This window comes from Lepidochelys kempii, chromosome 12 (assembly GCF_965140285.1).
Source record: "Lepidochelys kempii isolate rLepKem1 chromosome 12, rLepKem1.hap1, whole genome shotgun sequence".
Classification (NCBI taxonomy): Eukaryota; Metazoa; Chordata; order Testudines; family Cheloniidae; genus Lepidochelys; species Lepidochelys kempii.
Window position 1 is genome coordinate 23,000,573 of NC_136391.1, and position 27,682 is coordinate 23,028,254.

Below are 27,682 nucleotides of genomic sequence, written 5' to 3' on the forward strand. Positions count from 1 at the left end.
GCTGCAATACCTCACTTCCTTATTCAGCACTCTATAGCAAACACTACTTTGGAGATAATAAATGCTTCTTGTTTGTATTTCTTGAGTAATCTCTGTGAATAGTGCCCACATTACAGCGATGTATACTGGTGCTGCTACAGTGAGGGATTAATCAGTGTTTTCCTTGTATTTAGCCTTCTTCCTCCAACCCCTATCCCTTGTTTTAGGATTTTATAACTGATGCAAATAAAGTTACTGTAGGCTTATTTAAATAATGTTATTTCTGTGAGAAATTCCATTTTCAAATATTTAAATAGTTTCATTATTGTTTAAAATTGAGAAACTTATTTTGAACATTGAGGTCATGGTTCCACTACCCTTACTCACACTGAATCGTGCCCAGTGTCCCTTACAATTTATAAGGTTTAGCCAAGTTTCCCCCCCTCCTTACATAATTCAAGGGGGATATGATGTAGGTAGCCTGCAGTGGGAGGGGCAGTTTGAGAGCTACACTGACCACGGCAAGCCCCCTCATTGGTGGATGCAGTAGCCATTAGTGCAAATGAATACTAGCCATGGAGCAACTCCACTTCATATAACTGAACTGTGCCCTTTTCCCTCATCCTACCTACATCCTTCTGAAGCCTGGAAATAGCCTCCATAGTAGCTACCATTGCTTTGTTTCATTTTGAAATTTCTTCACCCTGCAGCTTAAATACATTTATAAACTGATACAATACCATTAATGTTAGTAATTAATAAAACATAGTACTTGGCAGCAGCGTGATAGTGTTTTAACAACTAATTAACAGTTGTTAATTAATTAATTGGCTCAAACCAAACTTCAAATCTAAAGAACCCCTAACTCTGAATCTGCATTCAAACTTTTCCAGAGATCCCTATCTTGATAATGACCAAAGCAGAAGAAACATGGACATGAAAACTCCCAAACTTTTTAATCTGAACTTTGTGACTAGAGTCTATCTTTACTATTTAAATAAAATTCAGTCCCTACAAAGACACACTTTTGTGTTTCTGCAAGGAGGATCTTTTCCATATTTTGTTCTCATTGTACTCTATCAGTTACTGATGACCTGGTAACATCAGTATGAGACTGGTAAAATAATTCCATAACTGACTTCAACTGAGCTGGATTGAGTTACACTAGCTGAGGGTCTGGCCCAGTATTTTCTACCTTACTCAATAGCGTCTAATGAGATACTTCAGAAAATGTTTTGTTAAAATCAGATAAGTTTCACCAGCTAACCTCCATTTATTTTACTTACTCCTGAAAAAAAAATCAAATCAGATTAGCTGGAGATTTAGTTTTAATGAATCAACTAATCCTCTCTTTCACCAAAAGTGCTTCACTGTTCTCACCATAGTAATTGATCCCAGAAGCTTACCTGGTAGAGAAACTAACTGGTTTGTAGTTCCTAGCCTGAATTCTGTTGAAGGTCTTAAACCAGGTACTACATGAGCCTTTTTCCATGGCACTTGGCTTCTGTGATAACCCAGACAGCTCTGGAAATAGTTCACTGTTCAGTTCATACAGTATCTTTGAGTGAACCCCCTAAGGACTGGATGATTTGTTTACATGCATTCTATTGAACCTGCTAGGATGGAGAAGACCATCCTAGCAGGATGTTACAGTTGACCCTCTCACCCACTTTTACAGCAATGGTCATCTTTTTCCTTCTTGGGTCTGGAGTATATTTTTCTGAAGAAAATATGCTTGTGAAGGAGGTTTTAATTCCTCTGCCATTCTCATATCATCCCCTAAATGAGCACTTGCTTTATGTGCAGGATTGATTGCAATCACTCCATACGAGCCATTATGGTTTTAGCAGGTAAATCATACAGTTTAAAATTTTCCAAACTAGCACAATTGCCTGTGTAATACTTTAGGTCAGTTCCCATAAACCTTTACGTTTCTCTGTGGTCTTCCAGCAATTAAAAACAAAAAACAAACACACCAGCCATTCACACAGAAAATCAAAACAACAATAGCATTAGAGGCCTAGGGCTACATTGGGTATAACCCTGCTCAAGTACATAAGGTGGTAAAAGGGAAGGCCCTTTCCACAAGCCCCCTGCATAGGAGCCAAACTCAGTTCTTGGGCTGACAGCATGTTCAGAGTAGGGAGCTCTAACATCAACAGCAGCGACCCCTTTTACAGGCTTCCCTGTGAACTCCTCCCCTCCTGTTCAGGTCCAGCTCCGCACCAGAATTCCTAGAAGCATCATGCGGAGCTAGACCTGAACAAGAGGGGAATGCACATGGCAGCCTGTACAACTGTGGTGCAGCAACCTCTGAAGCATACACTCAAGTGCTCCTCCTCTGTACTCTTAATATCATGGGTGTTCATTAAAGTAAAGCTGCAGCCTTCCAAGTTGAGATTAAAACTCTGCCTTTAACCTGCCCGGTTGTACTTACATAGTGTAGCACACATGGGTGTGGATTTTATCTCATCCATTGAATATAACTCTCATTAGTCTTAATGGGAGTTATGGGCATTATCAACAGAACATACGCAAGACTATGTAAAATGTCTGTACGGAGCTCCCTTCTATAGGAAGTAACAGCAGAAACAGGCTTAGACTTCCAGCTTGAACTCTTGAATTTCCTTGTTTTTGTCACTTTAAGCCCATGGAATGCATATAAAATGACATCAGACATCAGTTACTGTAACTACATTCTTTGCTAATCAATCAGATTTTATTGTGTGGCCTCTGGCTCAGCTCATAATGCCGGAAAGCAGCTAGAGCAGCAGTTTAAAATTTTGCCAGTTTAATAATCCTTGCTAATTGAAAGTAGCACACTTTAAAAAAAAAAAAAACCCTAACAGTACCACAGTTTATAGTACCTCAGTTGTTCCTAGTGAAAAAAAAAACTATTAATGGTTTTTCTTTTTAAGGGGGGTGAGGGGGACCTGAAACAACTCATCCCTACAGTTCTCTAACCCAACAGTAGGAACCTGCACATTTTTATATTTAAGCTGCGCAACATTTATACAGAAGCTATATTGCTGTGAAGAAACCCGATTTTTGCTGCTCAAAATTAACCATCCCCTGCTACAAGAGACTGCAGGTTTTTTTCTTCAGAGAATTACATTCATTTTTATAATTGTTCTTTCCTTTCAAATCACCTAATATGACAAATGCTTGGAGACATTATAGTTCATCTGCTAAAGAGACTCTTTATGAGTTGAGGCTTCAATGCTTTAATGGGGAAATTGCCTGATTTAAGTAAATCATGTCACCTCCACCTAAGCAATCATATTTGTTGCGGACTTCTGCTGACCTCACCTCTACGGTAAAAACAAAAACACATTTACATGTTCAGCTTGAGCTATTTGGTTCAAATGATTTACAAATAGGTCATAAGGAAAACTAATTTCAGCATACTCCAAAGGCACTATTTAAGTTCACTTTTGACAGTTTTTATACACATATTTTTAGTCATAATTTAAATTGCAAAAAGCAAATTTTGCACAAAAAACATGAGATTCATTCTCTACGGTTACTACATTTTCAAAATGTTTATCTTTTTCTAAAAGATACAAAAAAGCTAAAATCATCATCATATTTATACAAAATCAAGCTTGAATGTGTTGTGCTTGTATTGTTTTCTTCTCTGCTTCATGCAAACAAACAGTCTGTTGAAAATTACACTCAATAGTAACATTTAACCTCCAAGTTATCTGACATGCTAAACACTCAATAAATAGCTATAATTAATCTAGCTTGTTAAATTGTGAATGGTGGAGACTGTGCATTCTAAATAAAAATTAGCTTTATCCCAAGACTTCCTGCCTTCATAAGAAAAGGACACAGCTCTGAAAAACAGGGTTAGAACTTTGTAAAATCTTATAGTATAGAGTTAACACACAGCTATCTGTTACTTTCATAATTGTCACACGCATAAGTCCAGCCCAGTGCTGTGGATCAAATTTTTACCCTTTCAGCTGAAGTATAGATATCCATCATTCTTACTTCACCCTCAGTCATGGATTTTCCAGAAGTTATATTTCTAATCCATCTTTTTCCATTTGGCACCAGAAGGCAGGCTGTGGAGAACACTCTGATAGAAAAAGGAAATACGAGTGGAAAAAGTCTCATAGAATTTAACAAAAAGATAGCTTTTCTATAGGACTACTATATAAAATATAATGAAGAGATTTCATGGATTAGGCCAGAAGGCACCGTTAGATCATTTAAATTGACCTGTATAACATAGAATTTCAGTTACGTCTGTATACAAAATTACTTCCCTGTATACAAAATTACTTAAATTACATATAATTCTATGTAGTAGTTCAGAAAACTTATCACAAAGCTATACTGTCCTGTATATTTTTGGAGTCATTTCTATAGAACCCTATTAATGTTTCTAAATAACTCTATTGGCTTTATTCAGTTCTACAGGACTTTTCTATAAAAAGCTTGAAGTACATGTAGATTAAATAAAAACTGAATATTTTAGTATGATTTATAAATTCTAATAACTTCTGCTTTTATTTGGATGACCTTGGATTCGCATGCCCTGACTCTCACTTCAAGTTGCTGCTTTGAAGGAAACTCAGCCGAAACTACCATGTTTCTACCAAAAGCTAGCCAGGATTCATGGCTCAACTGGCTCTTGTTCACCAACATTTTTGCAAACATTTTTGAGCACCTATCCATGTTTTGAACCCCAAAATAAGGTGAACTAGACTGGTTTTATAAACTTTAGAATGTCTGTGAATGGTTTGTAAATCCACCGCAGGTAACTCTCATTTTTACTATTTTACAGAGTCATTCACGTACATGATGATTTATGGACAATAATATATCCTTTCTGTAAGAACAGGTTTCAGAGTAACAGCCATGTTAGTCTGTGTTCGGAAAAAGAAAAGGAGTACTTGTGGCACCTTAGAGACTAACCAATTTATTTGAGCATAAGCTTTCGTGAGCTACAGCTCACTTCATCGGATGCTGTAGCTCACGAAAGCTTATGCTCAAATAAATTGGTTAGTCTCTAAGGTGCCACAAGTACCCCTTTTCTTTTCTCTACGAAGTTTACATGGCAAAAAGTACATGTCCATCCCCAGCAGACGACACAGTAGAAGAATGATGCACAATCTCCCCCTTGCCCATTTTGAACCCAAGATTCTTCCAAACAGACCTAAAGAGGTGCCTGGTTTATTTGATTGATTTCAGGCCAGGGATTTAAAACCTGTAGAATTGCATATACTTTTGCTGGACACGCCATCTTTCTATTAAGAATACTATTGGTGAAAAACCCAGAGTAGTTCAGCAGAACACCAGAATGATGCAACTTTGCTTTTGGAGCAAAATCTGTTCCCATTCCTCTATTTACTAAGCAGAAGCTTTCGCCACTTTGCTCCAGGGACACACTCCTCCTCATGTTTTTGTCCATCTGCAGCAAGCATCGGAAATTGCCAAACAGGATCAGACCAGCAGCCCACCTACTTCAGTATCTTGTCTCTGACAGGTGCCAATACTATTTACTTCAGAGGAAGGTGCAAGAACCCCTGCAGTAGGTAGCTACCTTCTCCCTTACCCCTGCAATAGCTAGAGGTTGGCTCAGCCCTAAAACATGGAAGTGTCTCATCCAACCTCAGTTTTTAACACTTATTGTAACAATTCTAGATTTTCTTGTTATCCATATAAATCTACATTTTTTAAATCCTGCTAAACCCTTGGCCTCAAATATATCTTCTGGCAAAGAGTTCACACAGGCTAAGTGTGCATCATGTGAAAAAATATTTCCTTTTAGCACTTTTAAAATAGCTCCCTTGGATTCATTAAATATCCCCATGTTCTTGTATTATGAGAGGGTAAAAAAGCAGTGCACAGTTGAACAGGTACCCAAAACATGACCTACATTCAAGATTTTCCAAGTAATCTTAAATGTCAGTAAAACTTGCTTAGAGCCCCTCCACTTGGAAAACAGGTTCTGTGTGATTTTCAAGGAAGCCTGCCAAATCTCATACACTACACATCACTTCTGAAATAACCACACTGTATAGTTAACTGTATGTGCCTCACAACGATCTTCTTTACTCATGTGCTTTCAAAATAGATGACTGATTTTCCAATATCTTCATGGGTATTGTAGAATCTAGCTATATCCTTGGGAAGGTAAATAACATAGTAGTTACCTTCATCTCTGCAGAAGGGTCAAGCTTAGCAGGGCTAAGAAAGGAGAAATTATCTAAATAATGGAGCATAGTTGTACACATGGATTCCTTAAGCACTACCCATTGGAAATAAATGTTTTAAATACTGAACAAGAAATTGAAGGGCCTTATCAGCAGGACCAGCTCTAGGCACCAGCAAAGCAAGCACATGTTTGGGGCGGCACAATTCCAGGGGCGGCATTCCAGTCACCCTTTTTCTTTTTTCTTTTTTTTGCTTGGGGTGGCAAAAAACCTAGAGCCAGCCCTGCTTATCAGAATAATTCTGGTGTGCAAACTCATTAGCCCAAGAATTTAAAGTCCTCTAAATTCACTGGCAGTAATCAAAAAGCTAATTTTATGTTCCAGACCACCATCAATACTGCCCGCTGGATCCACCAGGTCATGGAGCATGACAGTGATGGGAGTATGACATCATTAACTGAAGCACTCTCTGAGTTTCTCAATGGTGGCTTCATTTGTATTTCTCTGATGTCTTTTTTAGATATCTAAAGCTAAAGCAAAAAACCCAAGATTCTTAAATTCCATAAAAGGTGGGGATGGAGAAGTAGAAGTGAAAATGGATTTGGCACACAACTAATTTTACCATTATGACAACCAGTTCCTTCACAAAACCCTGCAAATTCTAAAACAGATTGAAGAATCTTTTAGAAACATAAAGCTGTGGACTCCCTTATTCAAGGAACTCTGAAAATCTTTTGCAAATACTTTAATTTAACATTTGCTCTCTTTGCATAAATATCTAGACATTTTTATGGACTCTCCAAATTAATTGAGGTTTGTGATCTTTGCACAAGACTACTGCTGATTCCCTGTGAATATTTTCTTCCTCTAAATTCCTGTCTGCCTTTGTTTTCGTATTCTACCACAATTATCACAGAATCATAGAATATCAGGGTTGGAATGGACCTCAGGAGGTCATCTAATCCAACCCCCTGCTCAAAGCAGGACCAATCCCCAACTAATTAATAAGCATATAAAGCCCTTACTTTCTGTGTTGGGCTGTAAAAGAAAGAGGACATATTTTTGGCATTGGGGTTCATTTACGTAATGCATTGCGATATTTAAATCCTCTAAGATCACTTTAAAAAATGTTAAAATGTTTTGCACAAAGGGAAAGTTGAAATGAGAGGTGTAGTTCCAGATTGGACCACTACAGGAACTGTTGGCTGTGACTCCTGTCTCACAATTCAGCGATGCCATAAAAAGACATATGAGTATGGACAGGGACTGAGGGAGGAGGGAAAAGAAGACTGAGACTGAAGAGCTCATAAGATACTGATTGTATAGCTATGACTCTGGGGCCAAATTTTAAGGTTGGTCTTCACTGGGCATGTAAACACCAAAGAATTAATTTGTGGGCCCAAGGGGTAAGTGAGAGTAACATTGCCTAATTCTCCATCACTGACAATTTTTAATTGAAGATTGTATGTTCTTCTAAAAGATCCACTCCAGGAATTATGTTGGGAAAATTCTACTGCCTGTGTTATATGGATCAGATTAGATGATCATAATGGTCCCTTCTGGTCTTGGAATCTATGAATCTACAGTAAATGACCTAATTTTCCCCTGCAAATAACAGTAGCCCAAAATTTGTGTAAATATGGGTGCAAAAATAGAGGCTGCTTTTTAAAATTTAACCCTTTTGTACGTATGCACCAGTAGTCTGAAAAAATATGTATTTGGTCTAGGTGTTATTTTATAGTATATTAATTCCATCTTCCCATTACTTTAGTTTTCAGAAGATTTTCTCAGAAAGAAATAAGATGTGGTGATACAGAGTTCTTTCTTAGTCTTTTGAATATGTTTATGTGGAAGCATGACAGAATCCTCACTTTAACATGACCTTCTGTGGAACTGAATGGACCTTCACTGGAACCTGACTTAGCAAACTTCTTGATAAGGACTGCAGCACTTCTAGATCTTGCTTGTAGTTGATACATGGCATACACAAGTAATAAGGTGTGCTACTGTACAGAAACCGAATGAATATTCTACATAAAGAGGGTTAATGGTTACAGTGCAGCGAGTTGAGATTAAATATACTGTAGGAGTGTAACTTTATGGGATGTTAATTATAAAGAGGGTGAACATAAATAGGGAGCAGAGAGGGTGCATTAAGGGGTTAAATGTGGCAGGCGGAAGAGTGAGCTCCAACATGGCAAATGAATATGCTGAACTTTACTTATCTGTGCTGCACTTTTTGTTACAGCCTATGTAATAATCTTGGTTCAATAAAACCTAGCATTGCAGATACTTTGACAACTGTCAAGAGGAAGTTAATAGAGATGCAGGTTCTCCTTGTTATTTTTGTCCCTTCTGAACAGAAGAATCTTGGTTTCATTTAACTTCATTTATTTGGATCTTCTCCAGAAGGTTCTATTGCCACCTTCCCCCTTATATCACTCTTTCTTTCATACACAAAGTTGCCTTTGTCTTCCCCTTCATGACATTTTCTTGTAAAGATGTTGTGAAACTCTTCTGCGCGCTACAGGGTGGTGTTACTGACCATTATAATTAGTGTCCAGTCATGATCACTGAAGGAAAAATGTGCTACAGCCCCCCTATGGGTTGTTGCCTCTTCAATTACTTATCCTGTTGCTCTTGAGAGCTTGTTAAAATTATATTTAATGACTGCTGTTTAGATTCCTATGATGAAACCTTATACATGCAGCTTAATTCATCCATTTAGTTTGCCATCTCCCTTCCATCATTTTTCATGTAACTATTTATAACAAAGTTTTGCCTACAAACGTACAAATTCACTTCCTTATTCTAGTATACTTTATAGTCCTTGCACTGGTCTGTAGCTATTCTACAGCTAAAGAATACATTTTATATTTCCCTTGCTTCATTTTTCTACTCAATGCTTTGTGTATTGGCTGATCAATTTTCTTCTGATTAACAGTAATGTTAAGCAGAATCTTACACTTCACTGATATGTGATTATTTCTGTGCTGAATGTACTGAGAAGCATCTATATCTTCAGTTTTACTAATCAGAATGAAGGAATGCTCCCAACTCATTGTTGAGGTGTCTCACTGACAGTCCCCGGCCGTTGGTGAGTGGGATCTAACCTGGGACCTCTGGAGTTCAGTGCATGAGCCTCCACTGCATGAGCTAAAAGCCAACTGGCTATTAACTAAAGCTGTAGAGCAGATTCATAATTCTCTCTCTCTCTCTAAATGGTCTCGGTACCACTAGATGGGACAGAACACCACACCCAGGAGGTGTGTGGGTTACAGAAGCCTTTTTCTAATCACTGTGTGTATGTTGTTAAGAGAAGCATGCATAGCTTTAATTCTATTAGTGAATTCTCCTACCTACTGTCATTCCAAGTATTTTATAGTAACCCCAAAATTACATTGGTTTATAAACTCTCAGACTCATACTTTCGCATTACTGTCTGCTGTACTGTGCTGGGAGTGGATCTCAAGCTCAAATATATTTTCCCTTACAAAGCTAGGTCATGGTATCCATGACAGTCCCCTGGTTTAGGGAGTTATGTGGAGCCCCGGGGAACCATGAAGGGTGAAAACTCTGGGCCAGCTGTTACAAACCGCTCCTCAGTGTGCTAAACAGCTCCACAGATGCACTGGGTGTGGTGTACAAGGGGAGACAGAGACATGAATCACCTCCTGCCCACCTCCATTTTGACATCTTGCATCCTGGCTGGGAAGCTCTTAAGGAATGCAGGAACTGTTACTATGGGAGACTTCTTGCTCAGCCCCTCTCGCACAGCCTAGTAATGACTCTACTGTTTGTCTCACTAAAGTCATGCTGGGCATGTCCACTTATAAACAAAATTCCTAGGATGTTATCTCAAAGGTCCTATTTACCATCCAAGGTGTTTAATGTTATAATTTCATTCGTGGAAGTGCCACTTTTGAACCATTTAATCAAGGGGCTGGGGAGAAACCAATCAACCTAGTCATGGTCTTCTGAAGAACCATTCCAGGTAATGCTTGTATGGCACATCTCTCTTGATTCTGGCTATTTTCTCTCCTCTGGAAATGCCAAGATGATATTTTAGCATTCTGGCAAAGTTAGATCACCTTGGCATTATAGCAATCTGATAGATCAAAAATAAATTTTCCTTAAGGTGAGATATTGAAAATATCTTTCATAATAAAGATCTTTCTATTGGAAAAGGTAAAACAGGACAATAAATCAGAGACTCACTTCAGGATGTATCACACTTTTCTCAATGGAAGGAGAGATAACCACTTATCTAATTCCACCTCTTTGCAAGTTTTACTTTTCCCTCTAACCTGCTAACACCTTTTTGAGAATGTGTGCACTACATTTCAGCAGGGTAACTCCCAAGGTAGTGTGTCTGAACCTAGTAACCCATAACAGACCCCATTGCTCCCAGTTCTAATTGCTGGCACAGAATGAGCATCCAAGCAAGGTCCTTTTTATGTACATGAAAAGCTAACATGAAACGAATAAAACTAGAGAAGGATGTTCTTTCTGAATTACTGCCACAATATGTTAACTTCTTAATCAGACTGAGGTGCAAACACTTGGCTTCTGGTACTATGGTTGGATTTATCATTTAAAACACTATGGAGGAGGATTCATAACCTCAGACCTATCATGTTTGTTACTTGCTTACTTATTTTTAAATAAATTTAATATATTTATAAACTGGATAAATTGTCAAAACAGCAACAAATGTACAATATCTAAGTGCTTTTAAAATTAAACATCCTGCATAATTTTTTGCCACTGCTTTGCTTTTACTGCCTATAAACCTATAAACCTGTAAACATTGAAAGGCAATAATGTAACTTGCTAGTCTGCTATGCTGGTCCCCTTCTGAATAGCGACTAAGTGCCTGGAATGGCAAAGAAATAGTAACATTTAAATATAGTAAATAGCATAGAGGTGACATGGTATTATTTCTGTTCCTGGAATGGGTGAGTAACTCCCAAAGTCAGGTTTCTAGATGAATACTTCTATTTCCTCCAGTTTAATATGTGTTTTGCATTCATGTTCACTAATAATCACTGAAAAAATTCACTGTTTCCATGACTGCTCTCCAATCAGTAGTTGAGGAAAGTAAACATACCAGGGATACATACTCAGCCCAAGCAAACGTTGTTTTTCATTAAAGGGAATATTTTAACTCAACTCTGTTAAATATGCAGAACATTAATTTATTTCTCATCATAGTCATGAATAGTCACCAACCCAGTAACAAGTGTGAACTCCTGGATCACTGTAACAGTCTTATCATAGAGTCACAGAGCACTCAAATCTATCCATCCAGGCAAGCTGGATTTAGTGATAAATGGTCACTTGCACCAAAAATTGCAAAATGTTTGGGTTGCTCCCAGTCCCAAGAAACCAGTCACTTACCCCAGGTCAATTTGTACCTCTGATCTCACACCAGATACAACACTGGTAGACTATAGCAAACTAAGGATTTATTAACTAGGAAAAAGAAATGAGAGACTTATTTACAGGTTAAAGCAGGCAACATATAAGCACAAATGAGTCACAGTCTGGTTCCAAAAGGTGACAGAGATATAATAATCTGTCCACTTAATGTCTTTTAGGAGTTGACCCTAGGGATCTCTGCTTTGTGCTTCTTAGCTCCAGCCCTTGTATGAGTCCAAAAAGCAAAGTGAGAGAACCATTTCTTCTTGTGAGCATCTTTATACACCCTTCCCTCAGAGTTTAAACTGAAGGGATGAGAGCTCCTGAACATCACTTCTTCATGGCTGGATGAGACAATCAACAAAGACTTTGTCCTACAATGGCCCATTTAGTCTTGATAATACTTCCTGATGGGCCAGGGAGGGGGCGGGAATGGGACCACTCTTCCTGCCTAGGTTCACAAATCGGAGCAGGCATTTTTCAATTATAAAGCAAAACTTACATATTACCTTATAGCAGGATACAGGTATTACAAGTAAGATTAATGCATGCAGCAACTTACAAGCATTTTATAGAATCTAAACATTAAACACATTCTTACAAGTCTAACACTCATCTTGAACACCACTAATATATAGGTGAGCTGGTCTGGTTTCCAGCTATGAATTGTCAGTGCTCAGCTGACACCTACAGACTTGGCAAGGGCTGGCACACCTGGTTTTCCAGCACCATATACAGCACCAAAAAATTTATTTAATGAAGGATAAATACTTTCACTTAACATTTTCTAAAGTAACAATTTTATTTTATGCTCCCTTACCTCTCACTCCCCTTTCATACGGTCAAAGGAAAAATAAAATGCAGCCCTCTCTAATGTAAGGTACTTTGCCTGTTTTCCTGTAATAATATTTGATCTGGCAAGTATTTCTTGAACTTGAGATATTTTCCTGAAAATAAAAGTTCATACCTCTAAGCAATTGTCTGTTTTATTGATAAATTATGTTTCATTTTCTTCAATGTTGTATTTCATAGATATTTAGCACTATATACATATAGCCAGAAATGGATTTGCAGGCATCAGAGACTTACAGGTGTAGATCTTTTTTCCTCCAACTATCCCTCTAGACAGCCACATGATAAACTAGTGCTTTGATTGCAAGGTGCTGCACTCACACAAGGAACCTTTCAGATGTCTGACTGCATGCTGACATTCATGTGGAATTCTTACACTATGCAATTAAGCATGGATTTCAGATTTGGTTTCAAAAATTCCTTTTCTCACCACATAAGGGGACTATGCACATCTTAACACGGACAGAGCATTTAACGCGATATTCAACAACAAATCTATTAGGGCAAGAGTTCGGCTGCCTTTGTGCAAGTGATACTATAGGGGCTCCGCTTGCCCAAAGCGCAGCCAGAATGCAGCTGCTTGGTGAACCTCCCCTGTGGCACTGAACGTATTCTGTCTGCCTTTGCCCTTCACATGCAGAATACATCCAGCCACTATCACTCAGGTGCTACATCTTCACACACCCAAAAACAGCTTTGGCTTTTAAAGTCAAAACATAGCCCTGAGTGCACAGTGTTTCTGAACTCTGTGGTGCCACAGCACAGAGGGGAACTGCCTAAACGCATTGTGCTCTTTCTGATGTTGCCACAATTAATGCCCTAAAAGCTACAGCATTCTTGGGCTCTGCTTTTGATGCCACTGTATGCTCTTGGGAGTTGGGGCAAGGGGTATCCTTTGAATCTTCACATGTCAGGATGAGAAAAATCAATTTCAATGCCCAAAGGAAGAAATTACTGCTGGAGAAGGTCACTAGCCACTACAAGTTGTTCTATTATCATGTAGCCTTGAAAGGAATCCTACAAAAATTAGATAAGTGTGGAATATGATCTGGTAAATTATAAATACTTTGGGATAATCTGAAAGGCACATAGGGGAGCTAAACTTTAAATGAAGAGTAGAATTTGCTCAGATATGTTTATTCTAGTTAAAGAGAAGACATTTTATGTCTGATGCTGAAGATCTGTCTGCTCATGTCTCAGACTGTATAATACACTACTCAAGAAAATATTACCCCCACAATGCTTAAGAACAACCTGTTTCAGACTGACAAATAGAGCTGAATATTAATGGCAGATTTATATCCTTTAAGATGGATTCTGGAGTACTATGCCATTGTATTCTAAGGAAAATAATACACACACACACACAGGCTGTCAAGCAATTAAAAAAATTATTGTGATTAATCATACGATTAATCACGCTGTTAAACAATAATAGAATACCATTTATTTAAATATTTTTGGATGTTTTTTACATTTTAAAATATATTGATTTCAATTACAACATAGGATACAAAGTGTAGAGTGCTCATTTTATATTTATTTTTTATTACAAATATTTGCACTGTAAAAAACAAAATTAGTATTTTTCAATTCACCTAATACAAGTACTGTAGTTCAATCTCTTTATCATGAAAGTTGAACTTACAAGTGTAGAATTATGTACAAAAAATACCCTGCATTCAAAAATAAAAACATAAAACTTTAGAGCCTACAAGTCTAATCAGTCCTATTTCTTGTTCAGCCAATCACTCAGACAAACATTTGCATTTTACATTTGCAAGAGTTGCCTGCTTCTTGTTTACAATGTCACCTAAAAGTGAGAACAGGCGTTCACAGAGCACTATTGTAGCCGGCGTCGCAAGATATTTACATGCCAGATGCACCAAAGATTCATATGTCCCTTGCTGCTTCAACCACCATTCCAGAGGACATGTGTCCACATTAATGACGGGTTCTGCTAGATAACGATCCAAAGTAGTGCGGACTGATGCATTTTCATTTTCATCATCATGAGTCAGATGCCACCAACAGAAGGTTGATTTTCTTTTTTGGTGGTTTGGGTTCTGTAGTTTCCGCATCAGAATATTGCTCTTTAAGACTTCTCAAAGCATGCTTCACGCAGATTTTAGGAGGCACTTTAGATTCTTAAATCTTGGTTCAAGAGCTGTAGCTATCTTTAGAAATTTCATATTGGTATCTTCTTTGCATTTTGTCAGATTTGTAGTGAAAGTGTTCTTAAAATGAACAACATGTGCTGGGTCATCATCCAAGACTGCTATAACATGAAATATATGTCAGAATGTGGGTAAAACAGAGCAGGAAACATACAATTCATAAATGTAATTAATGCATTCTTTTAACAAGTGTCATCAGCATGGAAGCATGTCCTCTGAAACGATGGCCAAAGCATGAAGAGGCATATGAATCTTTAGTGCATCTGGCATGTAAATATCTTGCAATGCCGGCTTCAACAGTGCCATGCAAAGCTTTGTTCTCACTTCAGGTGACATTGTAATTAAGAAGTGGGCAGCCTTATCTCCCGTAAATGTAAACAAACTTGTTTCTCTCAGTGATTGGCTGAATAAGAAGTAGGACTGAGTGACCTTGTAGGTTCTAAAGTTTTACACTGTTTTGTTTTTGAGTGCAGTGATGTAAAAAAAGAAAACCCTACATTTGTAAGTTGCACTTTCATGATAAAGAGATTGCACTACAGATTGCACTATTGTATGAGGTGAATTGAAAAATACTATTTCTTTTTTAATCACTTTTCAGAGCAAATATTTGTAATCCAAGATACAATAAAGTGAACACTGTACACTTTGTAGTCTGTGTTGTAATTTAAATTGATATATTTGAAAACGTAGAAAACATCCAAAAATATTTAATAAATTTCAGTTGGTATTCTATTGTTTAACCGTGCAATTAATCACGACTTTTAATTCTCCATTTGGATGTTATACATGTATGTGAATGCTATTTGATATTAATTCCACTGTAGCTCTATTTCAAAAAGCCTTTGCAGAGGTCACCTAAAATGAAATTATAATAGTTAATTACTTAACTTGGGCTATGAACCCTAATGAACACAATGTAAGATTGGGTCAAGTTTTGCAAAGAGTAAGAAAAAGATACTTAACCTTGACTGTTTACTATTAACTGTTACTGTTAAAAGATTACTACACTCAATTTACGGAGATTAAAAAAAAACAAAGAAAAAAAATCAGGAGAATGGCAATTACCCATATCAAATCACAATATGCAAGGCATAGAATAGCACAAGTTCTGATTACTGACAACAAACCTCAGTTCTCATATTTGGAATTTCAGGAATTCATTAAGACTTACAAGTCTGACAATATCACTGTCTTGCTAAAACAACCATATGTTGATGAGAGAGTTGTTTCAATATGGAAAAACCTCAGAGATTTTCTCTTAAAGAGTTTTTCAAGGGAACGGGAGGGGGCAGGGAATGGGTCCCATTTTGATGGCCTCCCTGAAAGTGACGTTGGAGGACCAACTAGCTGCTACCCCAAAAAAGCTCAAGAGGGAGTGGAGGTCTGTCAGCCATGCTCAGAGATGTCAAGAGGAGAGGGGGAAACTGTTCTTTCATAACTATAAGACTATAGGGGCAGGAAGCAGGTGGAAAGTGGAAGGGAAGGCAAGGAAGAATGGGGAGCCAAGAAAGGTGATGGCATGTGTCAGAAAAGCCCCAAAAAACACAAAAGAAGCAGGATGGAGATAAGGGACCAGCAAAGGACGGTGGGATAGGGCCTCACTAGTAAGCAAAATCCAAGTTTGATTGAAATGTCTCTTTTAAATTTCTCTAATTACTATTTGCCTTATTTAATTTGTGGTAGAACCCAGTGTGTGATGGATGCTTTCCAAACACTCATGAAGAACAATCCCTGCTACAAAAAGCTTGCAATCTAAGGACAGGCAAATTGGCAGAGTATTCTAACCCTGTAGCTGTTGCTTTGTAATTATAAAGAACCACACCTTAAGGAGGGATCCTAAGAACAACCCTACCCTCTCCCCACACCCAACTCACAGTAATATTCTACTATTGCATATAGAAGGATTGAGAGGAAAAACCACCTGATTTTTGCAGATAAGGTACTGTTTTGGAGTAGTATATAAAACTTCAGTAGCCCATGGAGTTAACCCTAAAAACTCTGGTTACACTCAGTTCCAGCAGAGGAACTGGTTGTCACACTTACAAGCAATATGAACAAAACAAAAAACACTTCCGCCTGGGGAAGGTCAGCTAGTTAGCCTTTCTCCTGGTCTCATGGCACCCAGCCCTTTGCAGCCTCTTGGCCCTGACTTAGGAAAGCCAGCTGGCTAACCCTCTACTGGTCTCCAGCACCAGCCTTCCCCCGTCACCCTGGCCCTGGTTCAGAAAGGCCAGCAAGCTAGGCCCTCTGCTGCTCTCCTGTCCTATTTATTAGTCCCAGATGTGATGCTACCTTCTGAATCCGGTCATATTAGGATGCACCTTTGATGGCACAGGGGAGTGGATTCTCTTCACTTAAAGGGGCCAGCTCTTTAAAGATGCACAATAAAAATGTAAACATTTACTTGCCTTTTTTGCAGACACAAATGTTCTTTTTGGTTAAATTCAAATAGAAGATGGCAGATATTCAAATGCTGACAATTTCTTCCACTGTTGAATGTACCCACTAAGTTAAAGGCTATTTGTATAGAAAAGAGGCCATTACAAAATATAACATTTTGCAAACACACTCAGACTGGACACCACAAAAAACTCCCCATGTATTTAACATTACCATAGAATGATATCTGAGATATCCTAGTTATTTTACTGTACTGTATTTAACTATACAGAAATAGTGGTAAATGTTGATTTTTTTATTGGTTAACAGTTCACTTTACACAACACAACACAAGATGCTGTGCTCATTCAAGACTCGGACACAAAAGTTGATAAAACCATAGCCTATGGATTCAATATTATTTTGTTTTCCCTATTTAATTTCCTACCCAGTCTTACTGCATGTTTATGGTATTCCTTCTCATGTTCATGGTGTTCCTTCTTCTTTTTTTCCTAGCTAAAACTATGAAATGATGTGCAGGAGACACACCAGAACAGAATTCACATTCTATTCAGCCAATGCCTTTCTGCAGCTCTGCACATTTTTTTTTCATAAATCACACTAAATCAGTGTCCCCAGCCATGCCCTGTAGTCCGGCAAGTGTCACTGCCCAGTGGGAAAACATAAGGTCTGACACTAATGGAAGGTTTTGCCACTGGCTCTTCATATCCAGATTATGATTTTTGTATTCCTCAGTTTCACATAAAAAACCCAAAGACTAAACTCTCTTTCTGTTCTGCAACCCTTCAGCAAGTGTTGTAACGTTCACTGCCTGGGGAGCTGAAGACAAAAAAGGCCTGGCACAAAGGTACACTATATTTTCAAAACTACTCTATTATCATCAGGTTCATGTGAGTATATACTGAGTTTAATTAAAGTCAATGAAGAAAAATTATGCTTTTAAAAGTGCTAATCTGACATTTAACTTCCAAAACATGATTTATTTGCAGTTGAAGGACTTGTTTGGTTTTTAACATCCAGTCACTTAAAACTGAATCTCACCCTCATTTTAACTTTGCTGCATCTAAAATATTCAATGACAGCTGTAACATTTGATCTGAGTTTCAAGTTACAATAAAAAAAGTCACTCCCAACTCTTGGAAGTATTTCATTATTATTTGCACAATTATTTTTACTGTGAGAGAGTAGTAAATACTTGAAATTTACAAAAATAATCTAGTAAATTGCATTGAGTCAAATAATTATTTTCTTGAATTTTTCATAAAAATTAGCTTTACTAAAATTGCTCTATGCTTTTTATTATGGATACTATGTAACATACTAGTCATTTTATAATAAATTCCTTACAAGTAAAAGACTGTTTTCCTACTTAGAACAAGGAACCACTATCCTTTAAAAAAACATTAAAGAGTCTTGGGCTTTTGGACACAACAAAAATTAGAAGACATGGACAAATTGGTTTGGATAATATTGGAAACAAACTCAACCTTCATCCCACACCTCTTTCAAAGAGAAAAGGAGTACTTGTGGCACCTTAGAGACTAACCAATTTATTTGAGCATGAGCTTTCGTGAGCTACAGCTCACTTCATCAGATGTTTACCGTGGAAACTGCAGCAGACTTTATATACACACAGAAATCATGAAACAATACCTCCTCCCACCCCACTGTCCTGCTGGTAATAGCTTATCTAAAGTGATCAACAGGTGGGCCATTTCCAGCACAAATCCAGGTTTTCTCACCCTCCACCCCCCCACACAAATTCACTCTCCTGCTGGTGCTAGCCCATCCAAAGTGACAACTCTTTACATAATCAAGTCGGGCTATTTCCTGCATAGATCAAGGTTTTCTCACATCCCCCCCACCCCCATACACACACAAACTCACTCTCCTGCTGGTAATAGCTCATCTAAACTGACCATTCTCCAGGTTTAAATCCAAGTTAAACCAGAACATCTGGGGGGGGGGGGGTAGGAAAAAACAAGAGGAAACAGGCTACCTTGCATAATGACTTAGCCACTCCCAGTCTCTATTTAAGCCTAAATTAATAGTATCCAATTTGCAAATGAATTCCAATTCAGCTCTGCTGAATTGGAATTCATTTGCAAATTGGATACTATTAATTTAGGCTTAAATAGAGACTGGGAGTGGCTAAGTCATTATGCAAGGTAGCCTGTTTCCTCTTGTTTTTTCCTACCCCCCCCCCCCCCCCAGATGTTCTGGTTTAACTTGGATTTAAACCTGGAGAATGGTCAGTTTAGATGAGCTATTACCAGCAGGAGAGTGAGTTTGTGTGTGTATGGGGGTGGGGGGGATGTGAGAAAACCTTGATCTATGCAGGAAATAGCCCGACTTGATTATGTAAAGAGTTGTCACTTTGGATGGGCTAGCACCAGCAGGAGAGTGAATTTGTGTGGGGGGGTGGAGGGTGAGAAAACCTGGATTTGTGCTGGAAATGGCCCACCTGTTGATCACTTTAGATAAGCTATTACCAGCAGGACAGTGGGGTGGGAGGAGGTATTGTTTCATGATTTCTGTGTGTATATAAAGTCTGCTGCAGTTTCCACGGTAAACATCTGATGAAGTGAGCTGTAGCTCACGAAAGCTCATGCTCAAATAAATTGGTTAGTCTCTAAGGTGCCACAAGTACTCCTTTTCTTTTTGCGAATACAGACTAACACGGCTGTTCCTCTGAAACTCTTTCAAAGAGACACTGTTAGGTTAAAAACAATGACCCATATCACTTGGATTAATCCACACAGAGCACCAGAAACTGCTTGTTTGCTCTCATGTCATTCAATGGGAAGCAGGCTTTGCATCCTCCTGAAACTTAGAGGTGTCTTGGCCAACAGAACACAAATGTCTCAAGGATTCACTGGAGACCAGGACCATCTGTGTAGAAACCCCATGCCTCTGCACTGCCTCCCACCACTTAACAGTACCGTCTCCACAGTAGCATGCTTCTGTCAGAACCACCAGCCATTCTTTCTGGAACCTCCTCTCAGGGACATTTCTCTGGAACCTCCTCTCAGGGACATTTCAGAGAGCCAAGGGAGAGAGTCAGTGGCTTGCAACAAGTTCCATATTGTGACTATCTCAGCTCCTTCTCCCACTCAGCAATATGGGAAAGGCAGGTGGTCATGACAGCCCAGTTAGAGAACCCCTTCCCCAAAGTTAGTGCTTAGCCAGCATCAATGTAGGCAGGGAATTCCCAGAGGATTATAGCAAGACAGTGCCACAGGGCAGCTATCTCCCAGCTGGTCTCATTTGAAACCCCATCCCCATGCACATACCCTCAGCCCCATTGTAACAGCGGTTCTCAAACTTTTTACCATCTGGTCCACTTTTACTGAAGCCCAGAAGTTCTGACCCCCTAGAGACAATTCATACGTATTAACAACTGCTGGAAACTAGAATACATATGCAATTATCATAGCCTGTAGCTGGGCACAGCTGATTTCTGTGCCCACGGTTTATCCAAATGTAGAAAGGCTGATCCAAACTGACACTGGAGTGGGACCTGTGAAAGGATCAAGTGACAGGGACTCTAAGGTAGACAGAATGGAGCTACAAGAACACAAGGGAAGAAGGGGCTCAACAGGAGACCCCCATCATACCAGCCAGTTTCCCCATGGGTCCCCATTCCCCTAGCCTGTCATCTCCTAGTTGGCAAGGCTCTAAAGTAGCCAGCTACTGTTTCTCCTTTCCCATGCTTCTGGGTATCCATTCCACACTGGCTGGCTGAGCATCTGCAGAGAGGAGTACTGAGAACGGAAGAGTGAAGAATCTCCCTGTCAGCAACAATATCACCACAGTAGCCCTGGGTGGCCAGGAGTATTCAGTGGAGGGGAATCCCTATTCAGACCCTGCAGGTCTTCTAGGTGTGAAGGAGGCTTTAGTTGGAGCTGGAACAAGCACACAGGAAATCTAACGGCAAATCTCATGCAGCCTCATGGTATTTTCAGGAGTGCAAACAACAACAACAACAAGACCAGTGTTTCAGGCTCCACCAAGACACTTCTCAGGCCCACGCAGCCGAAGGGCCAGGATGCATAGTCTGAGAAAGCGTATGATAGAACACCTATGAAGGGGCTCCAGGAATGACAATACCCTGCCAACACACATTCGCGCACACACACACACACACACACACCCCGCACCTGGACGAGATCTAGAAGGTATTTAGTCCCTTGCTTATGGAGGAGGAGGGGATGATTTAGCCAAACATTTTAAACACACATTTCCTTAGCTGTTTTATTCATAAAAATCCTTGTATTATAGAAATTAATATTTTAATCCAATTCATTTTTCACCATAAGTGGCATTTGTTTCCATTCTTGCATTCCTCCAATCTGGAACAGTGAAAATAGACTAGCCAGTCCTGCTTTTGTTCTAATCCATTTCTATGAGTTTGACTGTCTGACTCATGCACTAGCAAAATGTGAGAAATATTTAAATATAAATGAAGGGTTTTCATGAGAATGCTAAAAAATCATGAAAACAGTTTGAAAAATCTCGATTGCTCATAACCTGATAGTAATTTCCTAAAATACAAAAGAGTTTGGCTCTCTTTTCCATGTGTTTGGACACTTCCCCATCCAAGCCTAACCAGAAGCAGAAAGTACCAGGAGTCTCATGAAAAAGTCCATTGTCAACAGAGAGAGGCTTAGCCTGTTTAAAACTCTGATCAAAATTTTCAATATTCCTCAAGCTCAAAATTGAGGGATATTCGGATTCAGGGTTTTGACTTGAACTGTTAAAATGACATGGGCCTGCTGCAAAATTTGCATCTGATTTCCAGTTTGGATTCCACCCCTCAAATTTCCATATCCAGGATTTTCGTTTGACCTGTCTGGAGTTTTCACAATTTTTTCAGTACAGTACTGCAAAAGCAAGTGGCTCAGGTAGAATAAGCATCTGCATTTTTGGATACTTTTCTGAACTGAACCAACCTCCAGATTTGTTGAGGTTCACCCATCAATGCTTCACAAATCTCATTTTAGGGCCCCCAAAAGTGCACTTCCAGTGTTTGCAAATGAACATTTTTGGTCATATGCAAACAGATAGTTGCATACATAAAATAGTACCTGCACATACCATCACCCTTAGATGTGTGATTCTGTATATGCAAACGGGGGGCAACAATTATGATAAGTATCATCAGAAGCCCTTAGGACTTAAGTCCAAACTTCTCATCATTTTTAAATGTTATTTTAACTATGAAAAAAGAAAAGGAGGACTTGTGGCACCTTAGAGACGAACAAATTTATTTGAGCATAAGCTTTTGTGAGCTACAGCTCACTTCATCAGATGCATTCAGTGAAAAATACAGTGGAGAGATTTATATATAGAGAGAACATGAAACAATGGGGGTAACCATACACACTGTAACGAGAGTGATCACTTAAGGTGAGCTATTACCAGCCGGAGAGCAGGGTGGGGGGGGAGGGAAGACTTTTGTAATGTTAATCAAGGTGTGCCATTTCCAGCAGTTGACAAGAACGTCTGACGAATGGGGGTAGGGGGGTGGGAATAGTTTTACTTTGTGTTACCTTACCCGTCCACTCCGAGTCTTTATTCAAGCCTAAATTAATTGTATCCGGTTTGCAAATTAAATTAAATTGTATCCAGTTTACAATTAAATTAAATGTATCAGAGGCTCGTTCACCTGCACATCTACCAATATGATATATGCCATCATGTGCCAGGAATACCCCTCTGCCATGTACAATGGCCAAACTGGACAGTCTCTACACAAAAGAATAAATGGACACAAATCAGACGTCAAGAATTATAACATTCAAAAACCAGTCGGAGAACACTTCAATCTCTTTGGTCACTCAATTACAGACCTAAAAGTGGCAATTCTTCAACAAAAATCTTCAAAACCAGACTCCAACGAGAGACTGCTGAATTGGAATTAATTTGCAAACTGGATACAATTAACTTAGGCTTGAATAAAGACTGGGAGTGGATGGGTCATTACACAAAGTAAAACTATTCCCCCCTCCCCTTTGCCTTTCTGGTGATTATTTGGTCAAAGCTCTGGTGATATCATTTTCTCCACTAATCCTATGCTTATTTTGATATAATTTACATTATGACACATCAACTGACAGTGTAACCCCTGTGGTCTTTAAGTAACAAGCTGTAAAGGAAGCCTGGCTGCTGAAGTAACACTGCAAGTAGATAAACCAGTCATCTAAAGTCTGTGTCATGTAATTCCCTGTTAATGCAGTCAAGCCCAGTTCAAGCAAGTTTAGGCCCATAAAATCTCTACAGGCTGATGGTACTACTCACCAAGAACACTTAGCTGACAATAGCAAAGCCATGCAGGCCTAGCTCCACAGCTACCCCTGTGAGATAACAGCGTACACTTGTTTCTGTGGTTACTGCTTGTCACCACTATTCTGAAAAACAAAAAAGCAAAAGCTGTTATCACAAAAACATCCTTACTGCTATCAAGTATAAAAAAAAACAATGTTTGAATATATGTTATTGATGCAAAGAATGAAGTGTCTACCATGTGGATCATGACTCTAGGCATAGGTGGATGAACGGATGCTGTGCACCAGACTTTCCACCTTTGCAGGTAGTGGAGTGTCAACACAGCTATATATGGCTTCAACCCTTCTCTCCTAGGCAGCAAAGTAAGAGTCGGGGGAGGAAGAGATGTTACAGCTTGTAAAGTGCTGATTCCGCATACTCCCACCTAAGTGGAAAAGACGAGCTCAAGAAAAAGTGGGCCACAGAGGAGTGCCTCAGACATCTGCCAGCAGAGTGCAGCGATATGCCTCACTCAGGGCTGTGACTAAAGGTACAATCTAGTACTGAGGATTTGATCCTGCACTACTGAATTCAAACGAAGATTTGCAGTTGACTTCAAATGGCACATAACTGTGCCCCAAGTGAGTGGGTCACATTTCAAATCAGTTGCACAAACAGGAACAGAACCTAGGAGTCCTGACTCTCAGTTCTGTGCTCTAGCCACCAGATACTACCCCAAGACAGAGATAACATGCCAAATCTCAGTCTGGAGCACATATTTAATTTTGAACACCTGACAATAAATCCTGCATATTAACTGAAACTGTGTGAATTGCATCACTACAGTAATTTCCATTCAGAGTCTTAAAATCAGGGCCCACGTTCTTCCCTTCATTGCAAAGATTTTACTTTCCTTCCCCTTAGTTAGAACTCTGCTGAATTTTTCAATATATTCATGCAAACAAGATATTTCATCTCATGGATTTTACTCCAGTTCTGTCGATACACATTTTAAATAAATTAAGATAAAATAAATCCATTTTATTGTATTATTTTGTGCCATCTCTATGAAATAAGGCCCATCTTTGTATTTTGTAAGGAATGTTGACATGGCTGAAAATGTTGCATGAAGTATAATCTTTGAAGATTGCACTGCTAGAAAAAATAAACCCAAGCCTTGAAGCCCAGAGTGATTGGGACTTGATTGAAATGCCTCTGAAGCATACATCCCAATTCAGCTATGCTGTAAAGTTCATACAATTGATCAACAATGTAGTAGTAACAAAAGGAGTGACCAGTAGCTTTGTTTTCTAAACACCTGTTCATTTCTTACAAACATAAAACATGCCCATGAAATAAATAAATTATATGTGATCCAAAAAGAAAAGGAGTACTTGTGGCACCTTAGAGACTAACCAATTTATTTGAGCATGAGCTTTCGTGAGCTACAGCTCACTTCATCTGAAGTGAGCTGTAGCTCACGAAAGCTCATGCTCAAATAAATTGGTTAGTCTCTAAGGTGCCACAAGTACTCCTTTTCTTTTTGCGAATACAGACTAACACGGCTGTTCCTCTGAAACCTGTCATTATATGTGATCCGTTACTTTTCAAAAAGAGAATTGCAAACTTACAGTAGCAAAGAAAACACCATGTTAAAAAGGTGTGCAAATCTAAGGCAGCCTCAGAGACAAAACAAAACAAAACAAAAAAACCCTAAGGGCCAAATTCCAAAACCATAATTGAGCAAACTCCTTTTGAGAAGTTTTGCTCAATTAAGAATCACAGAGTTTAGCCCTATAAACTAGGCCATCATCTGTGTTGTATTGGCATAGATATCCCATCTTTTGTGGTCCACTTCTGTTCTCTCATGTGGGGCAAAACTCCCAATGATTTCAAATGGGAATAGTTTCAAACTCCACACATCCAGCAAATGTATCATACCCAGGACACAGTCAGAAGAAAGACATTAGGAAAGAGGAGGAAGCAACATTTCAGCCAACAGGGATTTGGTTTCATGGGCCATCTTGCTGTCAATTGGTATTTGTTACCAGGTAAAGATATAAAAATATCTTGCTAGGTCATTAGATCTCTTGTTATAATTCTAGTGATATTGTGCTAAGAAATTTCTATTTCGACACTGTTCCATGCATCTATCTAAGGTTTATCAATAGCATCATCCCGGAGGTGTTTAAGCACTGTTAAAGAAGTGGCTGCACTGCAATAGTGAAATGGTAGAGTTAAGGCACTATCTGCTTTAACAACTCAGTCTAACACCACACATCCAATACAAGATGAACAGAATAATGGCACAGCAGGAGGCTATGACGCTTTTATTTATGAAAGAAAATGAAATGTTGGCAAAGATAAATGTTTCTGAATAGGGCAAGGAAGCCAAGTGAAATCCCTTTCAGTTACTATGAGGTGATCTTATATCCTTGAGAATGTGCCTTGTAATATCTGTAAAAAATTATCAAAAAAGATCAGGCAAATGTGGTCAGTTAAGAAAGTTAAGGTTTCAATACCCAAACATAAAAAGTTAGCTGACACCACCTGCCAAATATTTTTCAAAACTTTCTCTTACAGCACTGTCTTCTGCAGGGTCAAAGAAATCCTGTTTGAGGACGAAACTCCTACCGGACGCAGAAAATTATATTCCTAATGTACTCACTTGATATGCTGCAGTGTGAACTTCTGGGAGATGATGATGAAGCCTGTAGTAGTACTAGGCTTCAAACTGGTGGCACAATGATAACTCCAGAAATCAGCAAAGCAAAGAGAGGTGAAAATAACACTTAGTGAAAGGGACAAGAGTAGCTTAAAGTGTTGATTTCCCAGTAGTCAAACCATAAAACTCCCTTGGCTTGTTCTGGCAGTACTAGTACTGCTTCTGCCTTAATTCTGCTTGTCTCTACATGAACAAAAATATCGTCTGTGTCTTCTGAATCAATGAGCTCTCCCTAAAGAACATCAGCCATTGGTGAGGTGGAAGCAGGTGTGGAGAGCTGTGACAATCAATGTCATTTAGATTTTGTTCAATTCAAGAACGTAAATTGGAGAGTGCGTAAACTAGGCATGACAGTTTGATTAATCAAATACTGGCTTCAGAAGAGAGATCTACTTGCTTACTAGGAGTAGAAGAGAGCTCATAATGAGGAAAAGTTAGATTCAACATAGTTTCACAACATCTATTTCTGTTATGTCACAGGATCCAAGAAAGAACATAAGTATAACTCCTGAATCGACATGTATCATATCACCAGATAGGAATTTAAAATAGGACAGGTAAAGACAACAACCTTCACAAACAAGGTGGGAGATTCCCAAAATTGAGCACAGCACCTTGGTCTGGCATCAGCATTTTGGCAACAGCCACAAGCACATACAGGCAGAAGAACACTACAGAAAATAGCTTCCTCCCGGACAAACGACTCACTTTCTGGACTATTCAAAGAACAGGTTGAAACTTTGATTTTTCAATTATACATTTTATAGAAAATCTAAATTGGAAAAATTTTGAACAAAAATTTTTTTTTACTAAAATGTAGCATTGAGATCAACCAGATCCCAGAGCTCGAGAACTGCGCGGACTCCAGTGCCACAAAGCCAAATCCCAGTTAATTTATTTCTTTTTAAAAGGGGGGAAGGGGGAGAGACAAGAAAAGACAGCTAAAAAGAGGCAAAACCCATATCTCCAAACAGGGTTCCTGTATTGCAGGTCTTATAGATTTCCCCCAATTCCCCACCCCAAAAAGAGCCTTCCTGAGGCTGACAGCCAGTAAAATCTTATAATCTGGAGAGGGTACCCCACCTGTCTCTATTTTAAAGGGACAGTGCCCTATCATGTTTCCAGGCACTAAAGAGAAGATATGACATGTGCCGTATGATAGCATTTTCTTCTACTGCATGCAGAATAAGGGAGAAGTGAAGTCCAAACACGCGAAAGACATCTGCCCAAGCATTCTGTCCATTTTGTATTCTGGTCAGTGCTGTTGGGTGAACGTCGTAGTAAGCATGGGAGTTTGTTTGAAGTAAGATGTCTTTGTAATAAATACATTTATGGGGACACTGGGTACTCTAGCTTAACATTTAATGTTGACTTTGGCACGCTACATAAACTCTTTTGATAAAACCCTGGCTCCAGTGAAGTTAATGGGAATTTTCCCATTGACTTTAATAGGTCAGGAACTTCACCTTTCATGGTCCCCAGGTGAATTACAGGAGGAATCATCATAAACCTCCTGTCGTATAGTGAATAATTTTCAAAAGTACTTAGGTGACAGGCTCACAAGTCCCATTTTCAAAAGTGATTTAGACACTTAGGAGCCTAAGGGTATGTCTACATGACAATAAAACACCCATGGCTGGCAATGTCAGCTTAGTCAGGCTCGCAGGGCTCAGACTGGAGGGTTATAAAATTGC

The 27,682-nt window shown here is 38.9% G+C and overlaps 1 long non-coding RNA gene across 1 annotated transcript in view; it reads right to left on the reverse strand.

Moving 5' to 3' along the window:
- Positions 1 to 3,619: 3,619 nt before the first annotated feature.
- The window catches only part of LOC140896275 (uncharacterized), a 160,470-nt gene continuing 136,407 nt past the window's right edge, over positions 3,620 to 27,682 (reverse strand). Inside the window, exons 5-6 of the long non-coding RNA XR_012154499.1 lie at positions 23,297 to 23,406; positions 3,620 to 4,063 (exon numbers count right to left, since the gene is read on the reverse strand). This is a non-coding gene — a long non-coding RNA (uncharacterized LOC140896275). The remainder of the gene's footprint in view (positions 4,064 to 23,296; positions 23,407 to 27,682) is intronic.